This window comes from Phoenix dactylifera, chromosome 5 (assembly GCF_009389715.1).
Source record: "Phoenix dactylifera cultivar Barhee BC4 chromosome 5, palm_55x_up_171113_PBpolish2nd_filt_p, whole genome shotgun sequence".
Lineage (NCBI taxonomy): Eukaryota > Viridiplantae > Streptophyta > Magnoliopsida > Arecales > Arecaceae > Phoenix > Phoenix dactylifera.
In genome coordinates this window covers 14,368,173-14,390,466 of record NC_052396.1, presented here as the reverse complement: position 1 = coordinate 14,390,466, position 22,294 = coordinate 14,368,173, and the positions used below count along the sequence as shown (strand labels likewise).

At 37.3% G+C, this 22,294-nt stretch overlaps 1 pseudogene; it reads left to right on the top strand.

Moving 5' to 3' along the window:
* The first annotated feature begins 555 nt into the window (after positions 1 to 555).
* On the top strand, positions 556 to 21,921 carry LOC103703830 (annotated as a pseudogene).
* Positions 21,922 to 22,294: the final 373 nt, after the last annotated feature.

Here is a 22,294-nt window from a genome sequence, read left to right as displayed (position 1 = left end):
TTATATTACAATATTATAATCATATTATGTCACATTACAATAATTTTATACTATATCATCTATTTATGTATTAATATATATTTTATTTTATTATGCTTTGTTGTATAATACTATGCAATGTTCTTTATGGTTATTTTATAATACCAAAAGTAATTTCTCAGTTTGTTTACCAAACATATATTAAAGTAGCACAATACTTTATAAATGTAGTTACTAAACAACAAACAATTTTTTATAAAAGCTGTACTACCAACAGCTTCCCCAAAAGGGCTATATCTAGCTAATTAGTTTGGCAAGCAATACTCTTGTATTAAACAGCTTTAGAATATCTAAAAATGGGAATACCACCTTGTTCATCATGAATAATCCAAGCACCACTAGCAGTGCCTTCTTGTTTAACAAGCTGGACCATATAATCACTGTATCGACTTTAAACCAGTTCCCGGCGATTCAATCGCCGTGACTACCATGGGTGAATCGGAAATAATTAATTATTTTGTTAAGTCCCTAACGAATTTGCATATTACATCAGAGTGCTCTCCGTTCTTCTTTATATCCATCCCTCCGCATTAGCCGTTCTCCTTCGTCTTCTCCGTCCGAGACAATCGATTCCTCCACCTCCGGTCAGATATGATGGCAGGTTTCTCTCTCGTCTCCTCCACTTTCTCTTTCGATTATGATGAACTGGATTTCTATAGTTCGATTTAATGGATTTCCAAATTCTTTTTAACCAAATGTCTGTAAAGGGAGATCCTATGGGGTAATTCTGATCCATTCGTGCTTAAAACCTTAGATTTTTCGCAACCTTGGCTGCCCGAGCCAGCTTTCTGTTGTTCGATCGATTCTTCTTGATAGTAGTCGAATTCTTGGACCCGATTTGTTGTCGGATTTAGGGATTTCTATTCTTTCATATAAAAATTCTGTTGCAGTAGTTCTTTTGACTTGGCCGTGCGTAAAATCCTGGAAATTTTGGATCTTGGCTGCTTAAACTAGCTCGGACCCGTAGAAACTCCTCATTCGGTGCAAGAACCTGTGGGTTTATGGTTTCTTATGGCGCTGCCGAGCCTGATAATACTTCGATCGACTTTTACAGTGATGAAAAGGTTTTTATGCTGTAAAAAGATTGGACAAATTTGTATTCGCTGGATTCTTTGATGAAATTTCTTTGCATGTGAATGATATGTAGGACACTCTTCCTGAGTTTGGTGGTTTATATGCTTTTGATCAGTCAATCAAGTGATTGTCCTGTTGCTATGGTTCCTTGTGGAGTTTTAATTTGAGTTGTTATCTTAGGGGAAATATAGTGTTCTTTTGCATGAGAATGATAATTTATCAGACCAACAATAACAGAGGCTATGGTTTCGAAGTGCAGTTTAAATTGGAGTTTATGTCTTGTGGTATGATGGTTAGGATGGCAGCTTCTTTTCCATTATGGGAACTAAGAGTTCGAGCCATTTATCCCTAAGCAAGGAGTAAAAAACTGCAGGGCTTTTTAAATCTTACAGCTATAGATGAGCTAATTCAAATCAATAATGAGTGGAGTCCTGAACTTGATGTATAGGGTTATCTGAATTTAATTTAATTTGTTGGTTGGAAGTGTACATAGAGCATCCGGATAAGCTTTTATTCAAATTATCATATAGCTTTCATTTCTGAAGGTAGCCTTAAGTTCTATTTTGGGAGGTAACTTTGGGTGGCTGGGTCTAGAGTCAACTTTTAAATGGCAGATCCTGTGGAGGTTTAATTTTTATTTCAAGCCCTTAGAGAAAGTCTTTGTAGTATTTCTTGTTGGAAAAAAGTTAATCAGAAAAAAGGATGAATTAAGAGAGACAGATTTTGGCTGCTGATCTGTCGGATTCTGTGTATGAAATTGTTGGAAATTAACAGATCCTTTCCTTTCATCCTAGCAACCCTGTTAATGATGTTTGATCATAGAATAAGACATCGCCCAATATGATGGTTTGTGACGTTATTAACGGACATAAGGTTGGTGGAGTTGTTTTAGTGTTTATTGCAGGAGACATTAGCTTCTATATATTAATTCATCAAATTTATTTCTATTGCTGTTCTTATCTATTATTGGCTTTTAAAGTTTTAACAGCGAAATCACTGTAATTATCAAAAATGCAGCTGAAAAACCTTAAATGTTTAATCCATGAGTAATGACCACTCATTTCATGTTACATGTTTGATTAAAGTGACGCAAGATATAGATCTAATAAAATTCCAAATTTCGTGCAGCAAAATCAGGGAATTCTACTCAAAATGTATTTCTGGCACAGCATTGTCATTGGAATAGGCAATCACACACCAGATTTTCCAGTAACTCTTGTGCTCTTAGAATGCGCAGTACTCATCCCTTGCAGGGATGGAGATTAGCATGGCCTGACAAGTCAGCCATGCAGTTGCATACCTTAACAACACACAGGATTGATCTTGGGAACCGAGCAAGTATCCATTGCCATGGTCTGTTCTAGACTCTCACTATTCAGGTTGACCTAAAGTGTGATGTTAAGTTCCTAACTTCAAAATAGTGTGCTTTAATGAACTATTTTGCATTTAGTTGTCTTTGAATATATGTTTAATTCTCTTTCATTTTTGTTATTATAATGGAGAATTTTTGTTGTGCAAGTCGCTGACAGCACAATTTTATTTATAAAGCATTTTTTGTTGGTCAGTGTCTATTTCCTCTTTCTTTTGCTTGCCTTGATTTTATTAATTTTTCTTTTTATAATTTTTCTTGCAGCTGCTCAATGTACTAGTGCTGTTTCATCCTTCAAGAAAGTCGACTTTCTCAAGCTTCAAAATGGAAGGTACATTTTTGGCTTTGTTAACATCATTAGATCATAATGTCAAGTCCTACAAGATACCAACCATACAACTGAAGTGATTTAAGTCGAAATTTATGACTGTTAGGAACACTGTCTTCATTTGCTTTAAGTTATTCCTGTTGAATCAGACAATGACAATTTTTACTGGAAATAGTCTGCAAATGGTTTACTTACATATTTGTGGTAGAGACAGAATGAGGATCTGGCCCCCTGCAGGGTGTATGGGGGTAATTAGCTTTATCTTTTATCCAGTTGCTCTGAACTATGAAAAAGTGGTAATGCTGTGCCACATCAACATCAAAGTTTTAAGTCCCGGCGGATGGGGGGCATCTTAACCATCCCGTCCCGTTCTTATGAGATAATGGGACTGAGACGGGATTGGGATTAGGAAACCCATCCATGCCGGGAGAGAAGAAGAAAGAGGAAAAAAAAGGAAGGAAAGATGAAGAAAAGGTAAAAGTGAATGGAAAGAAGAAAAAGGAGAGAATGAAAGGAAGGGAGAAGAAAAAGAAATAAAGGATAGAAGAAAAGAGAAAGAAGAAGAAAAAGAAAAAAAGAAATAAAGGAAGGGACAAAAAGAAAAGGAAAGAAAGGAAGGTAGAAGAAAAAGAAAGGGAGGAAGGAAAGAAAGAAGGAAAAGAAAGAAAGAAAGATGAAAAACAAAGAAGAAAAGGAAAGAAAGAAGGATGAAAAAGAAAGAAAGAAAAGAAAAAAGAAGGGGAGAGAGATGGAGGATATCTACTGGGATGCATGATCGGTACCGTTGCCAAGATGGCGGGATAATGAGGCATCCCGTTCCATGGAGAAACCGAGACACCCCGATCCCATGGGATTTAAAAACTTGATCACCATGGTGTGAACTAGGTTGGTACTAAAGTGCCATGGCATTGTAGATAAGTTAGTGCTTCTTCCAGGAGCTGGTTTCCAATTCAAAAGATATATTTTCAAGGAGTAGTTGTTTCCTTGTTGTCAATGTAAATACCTTTATTTGTTTCATGTATTGAGATTACATCATCTCTAGATTGTGTTTTTTTCTGAAATGTACTATATTGTTCTCTACATTTTTACATCTTTAGATCAGTATGTAAAATGTTTAACTTATGTTGGTTGAGTAACTTAAGTGTTGATAACTTGATAATGAACACTAGTATTAGGTCTGAGATGATAAAATGGTTTCTTCATAATTCAAATTCTTTATTCATGTAGCTGCATTGCATAAATGTTAGTATGTCTTGTAGATTTTTTTCCCTTCTAAAAATGTTTTATTTAACCAAGAAATCCACAGTGGTCAGCATATAGGAGGGTTAGCTTGACCCATTTGCTTGACTCAAGTTTGCCAGGAAACATCGTAGGCGCCTTAGAGTAAATTTTTGGCCCTTCACTTCCATCTTTTGTCTCCTCAAAAAATATTGTGAAGTTAGATCCCCTTGTCACTAACTTCTTTTGCTTCTTAAGCAAGCAACAGGCCTGACACTGAGACTTTCATGGGAAAAATACATGATGCAGCTGCAGATAGTTTATTCTTTCCACCGTCATAAGTTGCATTGTCTACTAACAAGTTGATTAGAAAGATGTCCATTCTGTCTTTGTTAATTTTTATCTCTGGCCTTCAGTTAGCTAAGATCATCTTTTTATTATTCTTTTTTACAGCGATATTCGAGGTGTTGCTGTTGCTGGTGTTGAGGGGAACCTGTAAATCTTACCGAACCTGTCACAAAAGCTATAGCTGCTTCTTTTGCTGCATGGTTATTGGAAAAAAAGAAACCATCTGAATCAAAACGCCTAAGAATTTCTGTTGGTCATGATTCACGAATATCTGCTCAGAAATTACAGGTTATTGACTGATTTTTTTCTTTCTTTCCTTTTGAGCATGCTTCAGTTCTAGCAGATAATACCAGCTTGAATATTTAGGTTCAAAAGATTTATTCCTCAACATACAAAAATTACAATTAGTCTAAGACATGCAAGCCATCCACATACACCTTATGTTTCATGCAAATATATCAGTGACTTAATTCACTGACTATTTTGAAGAAGCATTGCTCTAACCTTTTGTTTCATGCAAATATATCAGTGACTTAATCCACTGCCTATGTTGAAGAAGCATTGCTAATTGTTCATATAATGCTAAGTTAAATCCGTGTTTCTTCCTTTTTTGTCCTGCTATTTGTCATTCTTAACCCGTTTTCTTTTGGGTTAGTTTATACTCACACTCCATTTTTTATAGACAGTTTGGTCATGGGCAATTCACAGAGTTTATGTGCTGCATATATTTTTCTTCCCAATTTTGTTTATACAGTAATAAGTATAAAGATTAAGAAAAGAATTGTTCATAATGAAAAAGTAGCTTATTTGGGCATGATACTCTTATCGGTTCAATTTATTTAACATTAAGAAACTAAGTGTATTTAGCATATTTTAATCTACTCAATCTTCATCAATTGTGATATAATTGTTTGACTACTGAAGTTTAATTGTCAACTTCCAGGATGCAGTTTCTCATGGAATTGCTAGTACTGGAGTAGATGTTATTCAGTATGGGTGAGTTGAAAACTTGAAATACTATCTTACCTCTCCATTATTTATTCTTATTTAGATGCCTACTTTTAGCCATGATAAGATACAAATAATCTTCATCAACTGGTGCATCCATTCTGTCTGCATTCCTAAAAAGCAAAGTAAGCTCTAGCATCATCAAGTATGATTCTAAGGAAAATGTGTGATCTATGACTTGATTTATCACTTAAAAAACAACAATGTCTTCTCACATAATTCTTCAAAATATATAATGAAGAATAGAGATGAGACAGGCCATACTGATGTGTGCCAATTCTTCATGCAGATTGGCATCTACACCAGCAATGTTCAACAGTACACTTACAGAAGATGAGAATTTCCTTTGTCCGGTTGATGGGTCCATAATGATAACAGGTATGTTCTAATCTTTTTCCTTTTTTTAAAAGAAAACCCTAAATGTTTGATATCATGTAATTCTGACATAACTGACATGAATAAAACCTTTTCATTTTACTGTCATTCAAGCTTGTTGTGAATTGTGAATCTAGATATTGCAGCAGTATGGCAGAAAGTTGTAAAAAAACATCAGGCCCATGATAGTCATGGGAAAATCAGAACAATGTTAGAGTTTATTTAGTTACTTTTTCCTCTTGAGGATCATGCAACAGAAAATGCCCAACCAAGAAAATATGGAGAATAATAGAGAATTTGGGAAGATCTGGAAAAATTCTTATTTTTGTCAAATGGCTTTAGGATTAAGGAAAAATTCATATACTTCAGATGACTTGTATATATATATACATTGTAATTCACAGCAGTGTAGGTTTTATATGAGTAATACTTTCTTAATTGTTCCTAGATTGGATGGTTGCTATACAGCTTCATCCATGCCTTTTGGCTGGGGAATATGCAACCGTGGTTCCTACTATTCATACAAATCAAGTTTGAGATCCTTGTGACATGGCAGGGAGACCACCTGTTTCAAACTGTTCAGTGTGTCATGTTATAGCTTTTTAATCGTTCCTAGATTTTGGATGGTTGCCACATAGATTCATCCATGCCTTTTTGCTGGGGAATATGCAAGTAAACTGTGGTTCTTACTATTCATACTAATCAAGTTTGAAATCCTTGTAACATGGCATGGAGACCACCTGTTCCAAACTGTTCCGTGTGTCATGTTATGGTTGTGTGACCTATCGTCCTTATGCACTGGAAGTGTATATTCTGTGTTGAGTCTATTCCAAAATACAGTAAAGCAAGAATTTTTGTTCTATTTATTTTTTTCTTTCATGTTTTTTGATGGTGATGACTATCATAATAATATTCTCCAAAACTTTGATCAATTCTATCATAATTCCTGATTTTTAAATGAGCTAAATTATTCTCTAGATCATGGGAGCTGAAACTTTAAAACTGAAATGGAAAATTTCCAGTTTCAGCCAGAACCTTAGCTTTAGAGTTTCTTTCAAAACTTTTCTTTTGGGCCAAACTTATTGTACATATGAGCAATTCATGATGCTTTTTAGGCATTTCTTCATTTCTTATTATTTTGATAAGCATTTTCCAAGATTAAGCTTTAAATTTGCAAGTTTTCTGAACATGTGTTGACATTCTGGCATCTGGATCCCATGCGTTCCATCCTGGAGCTTACACCTGTTAGACATTTAGATTCTGGTATCTAATTGTCATTAAACAAAAAATTGAGTTAGATGATGTGTGATGCAATGGTTAAATCTTTTTATCTTTTTCAATAATTATATACATAAATACACCTATGCATGCTTACGTCCTATATGTACATACACATTATTTCATTATTTCAGCACGGAACCATGATTAAAGGTTGAAAACAATACATTTTACTTTATTTTTTTAACATACTAAATGATTCTTTTTTAATGCTTTCTTTTTTTTTTTTTGCTGTGCTTTATCTGAACTGCCAAAGCTACTGAAGCCACCAAAATTATTAAAGTGAAACCAAAATTTATTTAATTAATTCAAGACATCATGGGGTGTCTCTTTGGAGACATTTGACAGATATAATATAATCTATTTATTTGTATTAAGTGTGGGTGGGACTTTTATAGAGAGCTTCAATCTCTAATTGACTGTCTTTTCGAGTTGTGTGGTGTTATCCTGTTCTCAAGTTGAACCTTGATTTCCAACAAAATTGCATCTACTCAGGGCTTATAAAATGCAAATGGGAAATACCTGGCTCACACCAAGGGGCATGTAGTGAGTGCTTCACAGGTTCAGAACTTAAATAAACTAGGTCTGCAACAAATGGCTGCATATAGTATCTTACAACTTGTCACATGGGTTGGCATAAATTTTTCAGGAATTACATTGCTGAGGACCAGTTGAATAGGTTTAACTACCTGCATTCAAAGCATACTGCATGGCTATCCTTGATGTTCGGGTTTTGGGGGATTCTTAAGAACCTTGTCATTAAGGTTCGCTGTCTCGGTAACCGATCCTGTACCGGTACCACACTAGCACAGTATCGGTACGGTATAGAATGAAGTTTTTTTGGCATACCGAGTGTCGGTACGCCATCCGTACCCGATACCAGTTCCGAATCGTTATGGTACGGTACACTCCATACCGTCGAGTTCGGGGTGGTATGGCATACCATGCTTATCATAATCATTGTTGAGAGATCTGTCACTGTTTTGTGGGTTTTGTTTGGTTTTTTCATGGCTTGCTTCTCGTCCTAATCCTACCTAGAGCATTTCATTCTCTTTGAGTTTCATCAAAACATTTTTTATGAATTCCCTCTAGTTTTCTTGGCTTCCTCCATTTTTAATCCTGTTTAATCAAAATTTATATGATATGTAAGCCTCTAGCCTTTTAAATGAAACTATCTTTGGAATTTTCATCATCTTATTTCATAATATCTTCATACTCGCTAATTAACTTTTGCCCAGAGATCTTGCTATGCAACCTCTATCAGCTGGTACTCAGGTTCACTGAGATGATTTTGTTGTGTACAGCTAGTCATCTTCCCTACAATCGCAATGGCTTTAAGTTTTTCACTAATGCTGGTGGACTTGGAAAAGCTGACATCAAAGACATCTTGGAGCATGCTGCAAATATATTTGAGAAGGTCACAGATACAAGTCTGAAGGAATCAGAAGAAGCTGCAAATGCAGCTATTAGTAAGGTGGATTACATGGTAGTTTATACTGCTGATCTCGTAGCTGCAGTTCGTAAAGCTGCAGGGAACGTGGGTATGCTTTTTCTCATATTTTAAACTATTTAGCAAAATTGCTTTGCCAGTTTGATTTTCAGCCTACAACTCAGATTTCCAAATTATATTCATTCAGTGTATAATACTTCCTGAATTACTAATCTACAACTGTCCTCCCCTAACCTGTCTCGTTCTTTTGGGAGTTTGGAAAGTGGGGGGAGGGGGGGGGGGTGCATACATTAGGGGAGGGCCCCATTTTCATAAAATATCAATTTATCATTAAAGGGGAGGGCCTACAAGTGTGTTGCATCACATATATGGGAAGGACTTATTACAAATACGTATGGAAAATGTCCTCCATTAATTTACTGATTTTTTTTTACCTTTACTTTCAGAGAAACCACTGGAGAGATTTCGCATAATTGTGGATGCAGGGAATGGAGCAGGTGGTTTTTTTGCGGTAATTTCATGTTCTTTGTGTAGATATAGAAATGTAGAATTCAAGATAAACAAATTCAAAGCAAAACATGTATCTAAAAGAAATCCAAAATTAAATCAAGAATAACAACAAGATGCTAGCTTTAATTAGTGAAATAAATTCAAAACAATGACCCTGAAGACTCACCATCACAGGAAGTATTTTTGATTGTTGTCTGATGATGAAAGACATCAAAGCATTAAGCATTTGATGTTAATTTCTTATATTTACAACACAACCATGCAGTGATTATGAGTAAAATGTTTCCTGTGAGTACATAAATATTAACTTCTAGTGCATTGTGAAGTTCTTTTTTCAATGTAAATTTGTCACTCAAAATCATTGTTGTTGTAAATTTGCCCATGCTATTAAGGAAACTTTGTTTTAGTTCCCTGATTAATTAGGAAGTGATAAATAGCACAAAGAAGAGCAACTTTGTTGTGAGAATTGTACATCACATATGTTATCATTCACTTATGTAATCTCCAATCATTATCACTATAATGTCTGGTGAGACATGTATCGAATTTATTGACTTGATTCTCCAAAAAACACTGTGAGATCAACTTTGTGGACCCTCTAACGCTACCCTTTTAAAGTTATCTTGTATGTTGTGATACATTCTTTGCAATAGTATGTGATATCTTCATGAGGGTGAGTAGATGCTTTCATAAACACAATTGAATGGATACCTGTGTACAAGTAGAGTATCATATGCTTAATAGCTTTTCAAATCATTGCATAGCCATACTTGAAATTTGTAGGACTACTCTCATATTCCAACCAACTTTCTTAAAAAGCACATTTTACTTCGCTTTTGGTAGCTGGCGACCTATACAAGGTTCAAGTGCCTATATAAGTGGGTTGTAGGCACCCAAAGACCACCTCTGTATAATGATATATATCGTCTTTTTTCTTGCATTTGACAGAATGATTTCTTCAACATCCTTCTGCACGGATCTTATATATCTAAAGGCATTATGGCCCGAGTAACAAACTAAATGCCCTCAATATTAACTACTTCATTTTCATTTTGATGGCTGAAAATAGCTTGTGATAAAGGGGAAAAAAATCATTATCAGAATTAGGTAGAGCAAATTCTTGAGTTGACATGCTCAAATACAATCTCAGATTTTCATCACAGCCATTTCAAGTCAAGAATCCATATTGTTGTCATCCACACTGAAATTTTTTAGGTCATTTGTAGTTTTATCATATACATGAATCCATCTAATGTTTGCCCTGTTATTGTTGTTAATAATTCTTCTACATGACAGGCTTGTTTAGATGAGTATCTAGCAACTAGAGTGAAGCCCTCGTTGTTGAGAGCGATTATTTCTCAGCACAGGAATGCGTTAGGGAAGAGTAGAAAGAAAATATATTCTGTGTGGAATGAGTACCAAGAAATCTAAGAAATCATTCTTCAGGATAATACCAAGAGGACAATGTATTCATTTTAAAGATGAGCTCATAAGATGTTACAATTCTCTATCGTGGGCACTCAAAATGTATACAAACTGTCCGCTGCTACAGCAAAAGCAAAAGGTGTTATATTTTAAGATGGTTAGATTGGAAGAGTTTGGGGTAGTCTTAAAAATTTCATGCATAGCCACGTAAAGATTCAAAAATCTGCTGGGCATATGACAGTCACATGACTATCCATTTAGCATGTTGAAACATAAATTGTTTAATGTGTTTATGCGAACACCACACTTTATGTGAAGACATCATTTCTACTAAACATTATATTGGATGGTGTATTTGATGGACGGAAAAAATTGAAGGCAGTTTTAAAAACACATCCACAGAGCTAGCGTCACTTGTCAATTATTAGTGTTCATCAATTGTGCTTCAATTCTTGGAGCTATTATTCCACTGCAAAGTATACAATCCCTATGTAATATTCATGAAACTCTAAACTTGTGTTTACCATGACACCTAAGTAGCGACCCATTGCATGCAAAGGATGAGGATAGTCTTTTGCATCAAAGATAACCATGTATTTCACTTTATATGTCTACTAGATCGTATCTTTAGCTCTATCTATAGTTCCCACGCGCACCTCTTTCCAAGAAAAAAGAAAAACAAAGAAATACTAAGTTTATAACTATCTCTCTTTGTATATAGAAGGAAAGCTCAGAGTCCAGGATGTAAGCTGAATATGAGGCCTTCCCGTAATTTCTTTTTTCCAGTATTTTCTATAACTATATTCCAGATGCTTCTGTGTAGAGTTATAACTGCAACTCCTGATTAAAGCATGTGCAAGGCATGTGCCAAACACGAGTAACTATCACACCAAGTTACCCATTTCTTCCTTTGCTAATCCACTAGTCAATCACTTCTCAAAGGTGTGATTGATATTTAAATTGTTTTTCTTTCATGTGAATCAATTATAATGTGAGGAGTGATGATGTGGATCAAGCTATAAGACTGATCTAATCAACTATGTTTTTGTAAATCTCAAGGTATACCATCTCGGTACTAGGTCTCGTATCGGTGCTATTCAGTTACTATGCCGGTATGCCCGGTATAGAGGCCAGTTCAGCGTACCAAGTGTCGGCATGCCCTCCATACCATATATCAGTACCGAAACAGTATGGTATGGTATGCCTCGTACTGTCCGATTCGGTACGTTATAGCGTACCTTGGTAAACCCCCTTTATCTTATTTAACACATACAAATAACTATAGATAAATCTGTTTAATCAAATGACTCTTTCTAGAAGATTTATTAATTAATCATTCTACTATATCATTCGTGTGATATCAATGCAATAAGCAAATATACAATGTGTGAGTTATGATATAATGCAGCTTCTTTGCCTCCAACATTATTGCTATCACCACAAAACAAATTGCAGTAAGTTACAACTAATCATTACTACAAACATGGTACTAGATTTCTGCTAAAGAAGCTAGCAAGGTGGATGTTTCCTTAGACAAAATGAATTAACCAATTATGCGGTTTTCCCTCAGACTGATCTATTGACAGATACATATTATACATTTTTAGGTGAATAAAGTCAGTTCATTCACAACTGTGCATTCTTGATTCTGGATGGTTTTTTTGTATGCTCGTGTTCCCTAGTATCATAAGTTCATAACACTATCCCATAGATGGATTCAAAATCATTATAGTTCCATTCATGGATAAGTTAGCGTTGTAATTATGTATTTCTAGTTTTGTGGGCTCATTTAACTGCTTTTACCAGGGAAAGGTACTCGAACCTTTGGGTGCGGTTACTACTGGCAGTCAGTTTTTGGAGCCAGATGGTAACAGCTGACTGCATTTGTCTGACTATACTTTTTCTCATGGTGCAATGGTTCAAATGCATCGAATTTGTTGTTTAATTTTTTTGGGGCATCAGGCATGTTTCCAAACCATGTTCCCAACCCTGAGGATAAAGCTGCAATGAAAGCAATAACCCAGGCAGTCCTGGAGAATAAAGCAGATTTAGGTATCATATTTGATACAGATGTTGACAGGTGACGATGCATATCTTATGTTATCTTGCTGTTTGTCATAATGCACACTTGGTCATTATTAAAATAGTTTATGCAGATCTGCTGCAGTAGATTCCAGCGGTCGTGAGCTCAACCGTAATAGACTTATTGCTTTAATGTCAGCTCTAGTACTTGAGGAAGTAAGTCTTTCTCTCTTGAACATTTCATATGCCAAATAATGTTTATGACAGCGGCATTTACTTTTCTATGATTGTGATCTTGCAAGTAGCATCCGGGAACTACTATTGTTACCGACAGCGTGACTTCAGATGGCTTGACCGCATTTATTGAAAAGAAACTAGGTAAGTAGTCAGTTTCTCAGGGACTTAAGATAATAAAGATGTTAGACTACTGTTTTTTTTTTGTCATTTCATAGGAGGAAAGCATCACCGGTTCAAAAGAGGGTACAAAAATGTCATTGATGAAGCAATTCGCTTGGTAACATTTAACTTGTTAAGCACTATTATGTCTTATGAGCTTTTTTATTTTTTTTTAAATGTGTGCGATGATGTTTGAATGATAGAACTTGGTGCAAAGATTTGATGCCTTCTTCTCAATGTGACCGCTAACCACATTTCTTCTCATAGCACAAGCTTCTTTGATAAACCTTCAGTAAATAGAGAATGTATGGCCATATGGCTCGTTTGAGCAAGTTTTTAGAATGTTAAAAAACATTATCATACTACAAAATCTTTGCATGGATATCGTAATCAACTAATCATGCTTGCGTGGAGCCAGCAAAGTACGAATATTCTGTCATTTTGTGACAACAATTGGCAATTTGGCACATATTGACACAAAAATTTGCTATCCTTAGGTTCTGCGACTAACATACTAAGATAGACAACTTTATCTAATTCTTCTCTACATAGATCTATATTGGTTTATAATAGTGCATGACATGTTATAAAGTAATAAACATAATTTTTCAGTAAACCTGAAAATATCTAGATTCATGACTTATCTAAAATATTTGTGTAGATTGTTTGAAGTAACGGTGGTCTTATAAACGGTGGTCTCGTGTCCACTTCCTTTCTGGCTCGCAGATCGATGACTACCAGAACTATCATCGTTGCTACTCCTGGTCTCTGAATATTAGTGAACTAGCTCCTCCTCTACTCTCCATGGGGGTTTGTTGGTTTTGCCCGCTCCCTGCCGTGGCGCTCTGTCGTGTGGCACATGGTTGCCCCCTCGTCCCTCTCAGTGCTGCTCGGATATGTGCATGTGCCTTTTCTTTTTCTTTTTGTGTGCTGAGCAACAGTCTGCTTACACTTCGTGCATCTTTCTGCTTGCTTACTTTCGTGCGCCTCTCTGCCTACTTACCTTTCGTGCGCCTCTCCGCCTAGCTATGTTAGGGGATGGATGTCACCCTCCTGACCGAGTTAACTGGATAGCTTGGTAGTCTCGTCTAAGCATCTCTCGATCATATCTCTGAGAAGATGTCTCAGATAAGAAGTCATGTGATGACCGGCTCCTTAGTGACCCCTGTAGCTATGGTTGATCAGCTGGAAGGATGCGTGGAATGTTGCAATCTGCTTATTGCACTATATCGATCCTAGCCTTACTAGCTACAAAACTAGCCGGTCATGGAGGCGATCCTCGCTCATCAAGCTCCGACTTTTGTTGCTAGCCTACAAGTCATCCGATCATCCTCATCGTCAATGAAAGCATTATAGATTGGATATGTGTACTTTAGCTCCACTTCTTCCTAAATGCACTTCAACCTCAACTTTAGATTATAGTGAACATATACAAGGTCGTTGAGGCACTTTTGTGTCAGACGATTTCTCTGTTTGCTGTAGATGAGGCCGAAGGTGAACCAGTTGCGCTCACATCCACTCGAGAAGATCTTTTGGGAGATGATTCAGATAGCTAGCCGCTTAAGATTTCTTACGGACAAACCAAAATGAATCCATCAGTTAGCTGCAAAAATATTGAAAAAAATTATATATAAGATAGTATCATTCTAGTAATCATCTAATGCCATGTAATAGTTATCGTTGATATGTAATATATCCGGATTCATAATTTTCTTATTTACGACAGCTGTCAATACTCTAAAACTATTAGTGCCCTCTCTAAATATTTTGGTCTGTGAAAAAGAACTGGATTGTAATACGTTAATAATTTAAGATGTCAGTTAACATGTCACTTACGTTAACTTACCTCTTGTAGACATAGGGCCACGACTTTTGGATCAGCCTCCATCTTGTAAATCATATTGGCCAGATGTTCGTCATCCATATCGATCCAGCTACGGTATACTAAAATCTTAAGTTCAGATAGTATGTTGTAGATAGAGTTCGTAATTATCGTAGTAAAATTATACAAGTACAAGAGTAGTATAATTTTTAATATTCTTGCTTACCTGCTGGATGCAAGTTTCTACCTATCTGGTAGTCTCACCACTGCTTAATGATATCGATGTATTTCTGGACATACGTCGGATTTGCCTCCTTGATTTGAATCTTTACCCTTTATATGATACAAGAAATCCATTTGGGGGTACCTCTCGCTGTTCACGGTCCGAAGTACTTCGTACAATGGTTTGATAGCCTTCATTATCTTCTCGGCCTGCTACCAAAATATCTGCCTCGTTACCAAATCCTTGACAGTGCTTCTCTTAGTCTAGCCCTCACAAATTTACTTTTTCTGCCACTTGGGACTAACAAACATCTAACATAGGGTTGCTTTCCTCTTAAGAAGGCTATCAAGTGCAACATGGTAGCAAACCGTGTCACTCCTAGTCTTAAAATCTCTTTCCTTTATACCTCCTCATCAGTGATAGGATCCATGTATGGTTATAAATATATCTGGTGATGGTTTGGGTTGTCTTCACTGTCTGCTGCGTCCTATGAATTTTTGAAATGTCCATCAATATGAGGTCGATACAATGTGCAGCATATAGCAAGAAAAGCCGTACCGGCCCGTACGTACCGGTCCGGTCCTTGACCGGTACCGGAAACAGATGAAAACCGGTATTTTTCGGTTTTCATCTGCGAACCGGCCGATACCGGTACGGTTTTTTTTGGGGGGGGAACCACAGCGCCTCGCGCTGTGGTTTCAAAAACCACCGCGCGGCGCGTGGTTGCAAAAACCACCGCGCGGCGCGTGGTTGCAAAAACCAACGCGCCCCGCGTGGTTGCAAAAACCACGCGCCGCACGTGGTTTCAAGGAAGTCTTTCAAAAAAAAAATCGGGTTTTTTTTTTTGGGAACCACAACGCCACGCGCTGTGGTTTTTAAAACCACCGTAGGAAGAAGTGGCCCACGGGCCACTTCTTTCAAATAAAAAAAAAAGCCGGGTTTTTTTTTTTTGGGAACCACAACGCCACGCGCATGGTTTTTAAAAACCACGCGCCCGCGCGTGGTTTTAAGGAAGAAGTGGCCCACGGGCCACTTCTTTCAAATAAAAAAAAATGTCTGGCTCTGCGAACCGGCCGGTACGGTACCGATACCGACCGGTACCGTACCGGTCCGGCCGGCCACCGGTACGCCGACCCGGACCGGTACGGCGAACCTTAGCATATAGGGTCCAGAAAATATGTGGCCGCTGCTCCATCAAGATCTTTCAAACGGTCTTATATTATGGCCCATTATCAGTGATGATTTGTACAACATTCTTTTCTCCTACCTGATCAATCACCTCCTCCATCAATCTGAGGATGTACATGACGTCATGTACCTGATCAGAAGCATCAACCGACTTATGGAAGGAAGTCATCGTATTACAATATATCAAAAAGTTGATAATGCTCCATCTGGTAGGACCGGTCCAAGCATCACACATCACTGTCAGTCCATATGCGGGCCACTTGCTCTTGTATGAGGCAATTTACTTCTCTAGATTCTTATTATTGTCAAGAAGCTCATTGTAGATATCCTTCAGTCCTGAAGGATATATACCAGGACCAGCAACCTGTATAGAGAAAATGACAAACTTATAGTATGTATTGTCTTCCACATTCGCTGGAATGTGGTTGAAGTGGAATTAGGATCCAATAGCTCGCCACATATTCTTTTTCTTATCCTTCTTTAGCATTGTGTTAACTCTTTGCTGCTTCGAATTCTTGCTGGAGTGGAACTAAATTCTGGATGGTGGATCCTAGTGGAATTTTTCTGGAGGACTATTTTTTACTACCAAAAGTTCTTAGTATAGATGCAATATGGCTACCGTCTCTACCGACGACCTCTCTAACTGAGAAGGTCCTCCTGAACTCTGGATCTGCCCTGTTACTTGCAGAACCGAAGTCCGACTCGTGGTATGAGGCCCAAATCGAGCCTTATGCCTGGCTACCTTATCTGTTGCCACTGATCATCCAGGCTCGTCTGAATGGCAGCTTAGATCTGTACCTCCTCGTTATTTAGAGCGGATGTCTCTTCTGACTCTCTAGAGTGATAGAAAGGTGGCTCTGCCGCTCGGCGGTCCACCTGCGCCTTCTTGGAAATCCTCTCTTTCATTGCTTTGAAATAGGTGAAGTGCTTCATTAGTTGTTGAACCTTCTATGGACATTTTCGGATAGATACGCCGGAGTAACTACCAACTAAATGCTGCTTCAACCTGATGCTCTTTCCTTGAATTCTGTGTGACACCAGTTGCACTTCCAATGGTGCCGACCTGAAAGCGTTTAGCCATAATTCCAACCAATGTCACTCTCTGACTACTTAAATAAATAGACATCGAATTTAGTTGGAGAGTAGCTTGCATTCCTCTAAAGATGCTTCTATTTTTTTGACTTTTTTATATTTTATTATTTTTTAATCCAAATATATATTTTTAATTTTTTAAAAAATTATATATAATCTAAAAATTAAAAAATTTAATGTCATTGCGGAGATTATCCATAGATCTATAACATATCATAATATCAAGCCAAACTAATTTTTTTTGGCATGATCTCTTCATATTTTGCAAATTTTAAGATATTTTTTGTGTGCAAAAAAATAAGAGAAAATGAGATAGAGAAAAAGGAGACATACCTTATTTAGGGTTGAATCCTTGTCAATCGTACTAAATCAGCATATTTTTCACCGTGGGAAAGGAGGGGAATATTCGGATAAGTTGAGACTTCTCAAGCCTTCCCAACCAACCTTTAAAACATAAGAGAGCGAGGGGGACCGATTCAGAACCAATCCGACTCGATGGGAACCATCTGGTTCGCACTGGTTCCACACGAAACTGGCCAGTTCGAATTGAGTCCAGGCAATTCACGGCCGATTCTGGCCAGTTCCTATCGGTTCGGAATCGGTTTTGGCCGACTTGGAGCCGATTCCGAAAAAAAGTAGGTGAATCACCCGCTCCCCCATTGGGTTGGCTCGGTATGGGCCAAACAGGGTGGTTTGGCAGACCTTGATTATAATATAATGATACTATACTATTCAATATATTATAAAATAATAATAATAATAATATATTATATTATATTATATTATATTGCGTTATGATATTTTGCTATCAAAAATTGTTGTTATAGTGTATTGTTAACTTATAGATTATTTTTAAGTTTTTTAAAAAAAATATAATAAATAATATAATTATGCTTTAGGGTGGGTATTCTTTAGGGAGGGAGGGAGAGACTATATCTAGTCCGGCACAAGTTAGTGTTCATTGACCTTCAAAGGAAGTGAGATAGATGGTGAGAACAGGTGTAGAGGCGAGGGGTTATTGGTGGATGTTAAGGAGGTTGATGGACGGGGAAACAGACTGGAGTGAGGAAAAGGGAGGATATATTTTGCAAGGGGTGGGAGTTTTAATATAAAGAATAAATATATTATTGACATAATAGTATTTTTTTATGATGTTAAATAACAGACCATCATGCCACTGTAGCTAGATCGTCCCAAAAACCTATGTTTACCTGCTTGAAATCAGGCCAAGCAAGTTGGACCTTAAATGCATAGGTCTACCTTACATTAGTAAAACCAAGTTGACTCTACAATCTTGCACTTATTAGCAACCTAAGTCTGTAGTTTTTTAAATGAGAAAGTATACTGTGAAGATCATGAGCTGCTTTATGTTTTCTTTTCTGCATTATTGAATTAAAATTATGTATCATAAAGCGGAATAGAGGATTCCTAAAACTGTTTTGTTTGATATTGAATTCTCGGGATATATATTGTGCATAACTGATGATTCAGGCCACATAAAAAACTTTGCTTCCTATGTTTCCTTGAGTCAGCATGCAATTCATTTTACTTTGAACTATGACATATTTTTCATTTGTATTTTTTTTCCCTAAAAGAATCAAAGCCCATTAAACCATCACTGCGACAGCAGGATCTTACTGAACATAAAACTGTGGCAGAATTCTATTGGCGAAGAGTCACATTTGGCCATTGAAACTAGTGGCCATGGAGCTTTGAAGGAGAATCATTGGCTTGATGATGGAGCATACCTCATGGTAGGTATCTCAGAGTTTGCTGTGGAATTTTTATTTATGCCTTGCAGTTACCCGTCCCCATATTGACATGTCTTTTGTTAAATTCTGTTTGACTTGCACCCTGGTTCCTGAGCTTAAGCTGCATGACCTTAAGGTCATTCCCATCAGTTGGCCCTAGTTATTTCTGATCCCTCTCTTGCCAGAACCTTGTTGGCTTGCATCATCTCACAGAAGGGTTGGCATCAGGCTGAGAGCTGGACATAGAAAAATACTTCAACTTGTTGCTTCAAATCTGTAAAATTGAGCCATATCCATGAAACAAGGCCAGCCAATTAGGCTTCAATTCCAGTAACTGTTTCTTCTATCATTTACTCATGTATGCACACAATCGACCATGTGTAAGCATAATCTATCATGTCCATTCTACATTTCTTGTATCACTTATTTGAATGATCTTTAGATGCCTCTTTCCACATGGAACCCGACCAGCAGACAATGGATTTATTGGCGCTCTTGCAAATGCTATTTCCCCTTCTCTTTTGTATGATTTGCCATTTTCTGCAGGTCAAACTCTTAAACAAACTTGCCTCTGCCAGAGCTTCTGGTTCAGGTAGTGGTAGCAAAGTTCTGACTGACTTGATAGAGGGCCTGGAGGAAGCTGCTGTAGCAGTGGAACTAAGATTGAAGATTGATCAGAACCATGCAGACCTTAAAGGAGGGTATGTCAGACAGTAATTTCGAATGTGTTTTCCCCCTCTTTTCTTCTTTAATAGGAAATGGCTGAAAACTTGTATTCTGGATGCCCCTTTCTCGATAGAACCCCAAGATTCTTACTAGTGCTTTTGATATGTTTCTTTTCATTCTGGTCCTCTCTTCTTAGAATTTAGGAGAATGTGACTTTTTTCCCTGAAAGTTACCAGTTAATCTCTGTACTGAATAAGCTGAACAATGATAAAAATAATGCTTAGTTATTAAATGGTTGCAATTTCGATTTATCAGAAGGGTGGAAAATCTTATCCTTCAATTCTAGCAGGTTAATGTTTGAAAGATATGAACTTTTCAGACTAAAAAATCTGAGTACTATTTTGCTAAATATGCTTCTAAAATTTTTATAAATAGTTCAGGTTATAATTCTATAGCTCAAAATGTGTATTATCGTAAGAGTAAAGGATCTAAAGTTTCTTGTTTTGGTGCTTCTTCCAGGTCTTTTCGCGATTATGGAGAAGTAGTGCTAAAACATTTGGAGAATACAACTAGCTCAGATCCAAAGTTGAAAAAAGCACCCATCAATTACGAAGGCGTATGTCCATTTTCCTTTTCTTTTTTTTGCTAACAATGTGAGGTATTTTTTGAATTTGTGGTTTTTAAGAAATACTGGCTGCTATATCTGAAATAAATTAGGTCACTAAATGCCCAGGACTATTGTATCTTTCTCATTCTCCATCCTTTGATATCAAACTCTTCATCATATGAACAGTGAGGACTCACCATTCATATGATTTGCACAAGTTAGTTTGGTTGGTAATTCTTTTAGGGCCTGTTTGGATATTCAGGATATATTCCTGCAGGAATTGGGCTTGTTGCCCCTCTAGCCTGCAGTCTTCTAGGGGTCCGCTCAAGTCCTATCCTATATCCCAGATTGTGGGTCTGTTGGTCTGTAGAAAGAAGGGGAAAAAAAGTACCCATGAAGGTCCTCTTTTTTCCCTCTCATAGGATTTTAGCTGAAGGGATGTTGGATTAATATGGTCCATACCCAAATAAGCTGCCTAATCCATGAATCCAGCAGGAAATGTAGTCCAATCCTGCTGGATTTCCCAATCAGGCCCTTTGTTGTATATTCGTTTCCTGCTGGATTTCCCAATCAGGCCCTTTGTTGTATATTCGTTTCCTGCTGGATTTCCCAATCAGGCCCTTTCGTATATTCATTTCTCATGGTCATGATCCTATGGACCTCGTTAAATTAAGCTTGTGTGGTTCTTGAAGTCGGCATGTTTTTCACATATCAGCTTGTGCCCTTGAAAACTTAAGTAAATTAACTATATTTAGGATTCATGGATCATTGACAAGCATTCACATGGTTGCTTTCCTCGTCAGATTAACCATTCTTGCTGGATTTACAATGGAGAATTTAGGCATTTTGTCCTGAAGATACTTTTTTGGTTGATTCATGCTCTGATAGCAACCTTTATCTTTCACAGATCAACCTCATTCAGCAATGTTATGGTATTCTGGACTAGAATCTTGAGTGGATTATGAAAACAGTCGTGCAAATACAACCAGAAAATTGCTTAACATTCTTCAGGTTCTAAAACTATATATTTGGAAATAATAATGATAATAATATTGTCGCTTCATGATGCTCATACAGGTTAGGGTCTCAGGCCATGGTGGTTGGTTCCTGCTGAGGCTCTCACTTCATGATCCAGTTCTGCCCCTCAACATTGAGGTAAGCCCTACCTTATGCTGGACTTGGCAATATGGACTATCGATCTTTAGAATGCTCACCATCTAAATGTGTTTCCACAGGCACCAAGCAATGAGGATGCTGTGAAGTTGGGGCTTGCCGTTCTGTCTGCTGTTAAGGAGTTTGCAGCCCTGGACACATCAGCACTAGACAAGTTTGTGCAGAAGTAGAGATTTTTTCACTAAAATGAAGCCATTTTATCTCTACGCTGAGATGGCTGGAAACACAGTGCTTGCTCCATGATAGCTTGTTGCAGAAACAAGATGACATTTTGATGCGAGTGAGGCCTTGTTGCTCGAGCTTCTGTTCTTGTTACACACACACACACACATATATATATATGCCATGAGGGTTGGGTGAATCTTTAGTGCAAGCAACAAAACAATGTCATTGTGTTGTCTGTAGGGGCCTGGAGGGTACAGGGAAATCCAGAAACATTCTGGTGTTACATGAGATTAGTTGGTATGTTGCTGAGAAATAATCCTCTGCGTCCCAAAGTATCTTTGAATATATGATGTTCTTCACAGCACAGCTGCAGAAGAATAGTTTGTCTCTCATAGGTACCAAACTTATAGTTGTGATTTTAAATAAACCATGGGACCAGGATATCAAAATCAGCCCAACCCCAACCAAAGACCCATAACTTACTCTCCAAAACAGGGGATGTAAATGTTGGAAAACCTTAGCTCAGGTCCGACCTATTTCCCTTATACTCCGCCAATCACTTCCAGATCACTGTCATTCTGCGCTATTTAAGCCCAGACCTCTCCCAGGAAAAAAAAATATATTGGTTGGACCAGGTCTACCAGCTTAGCAGTGAATTAGCCCGGTGAGCGCTAATTGCTGTTTAGTAATTCTCTGCGTTTGGGAACAAAATTAGTTAACCCTGAACAAAATGGGTAAGCATACTACCCATTACTCTAGAATAAATT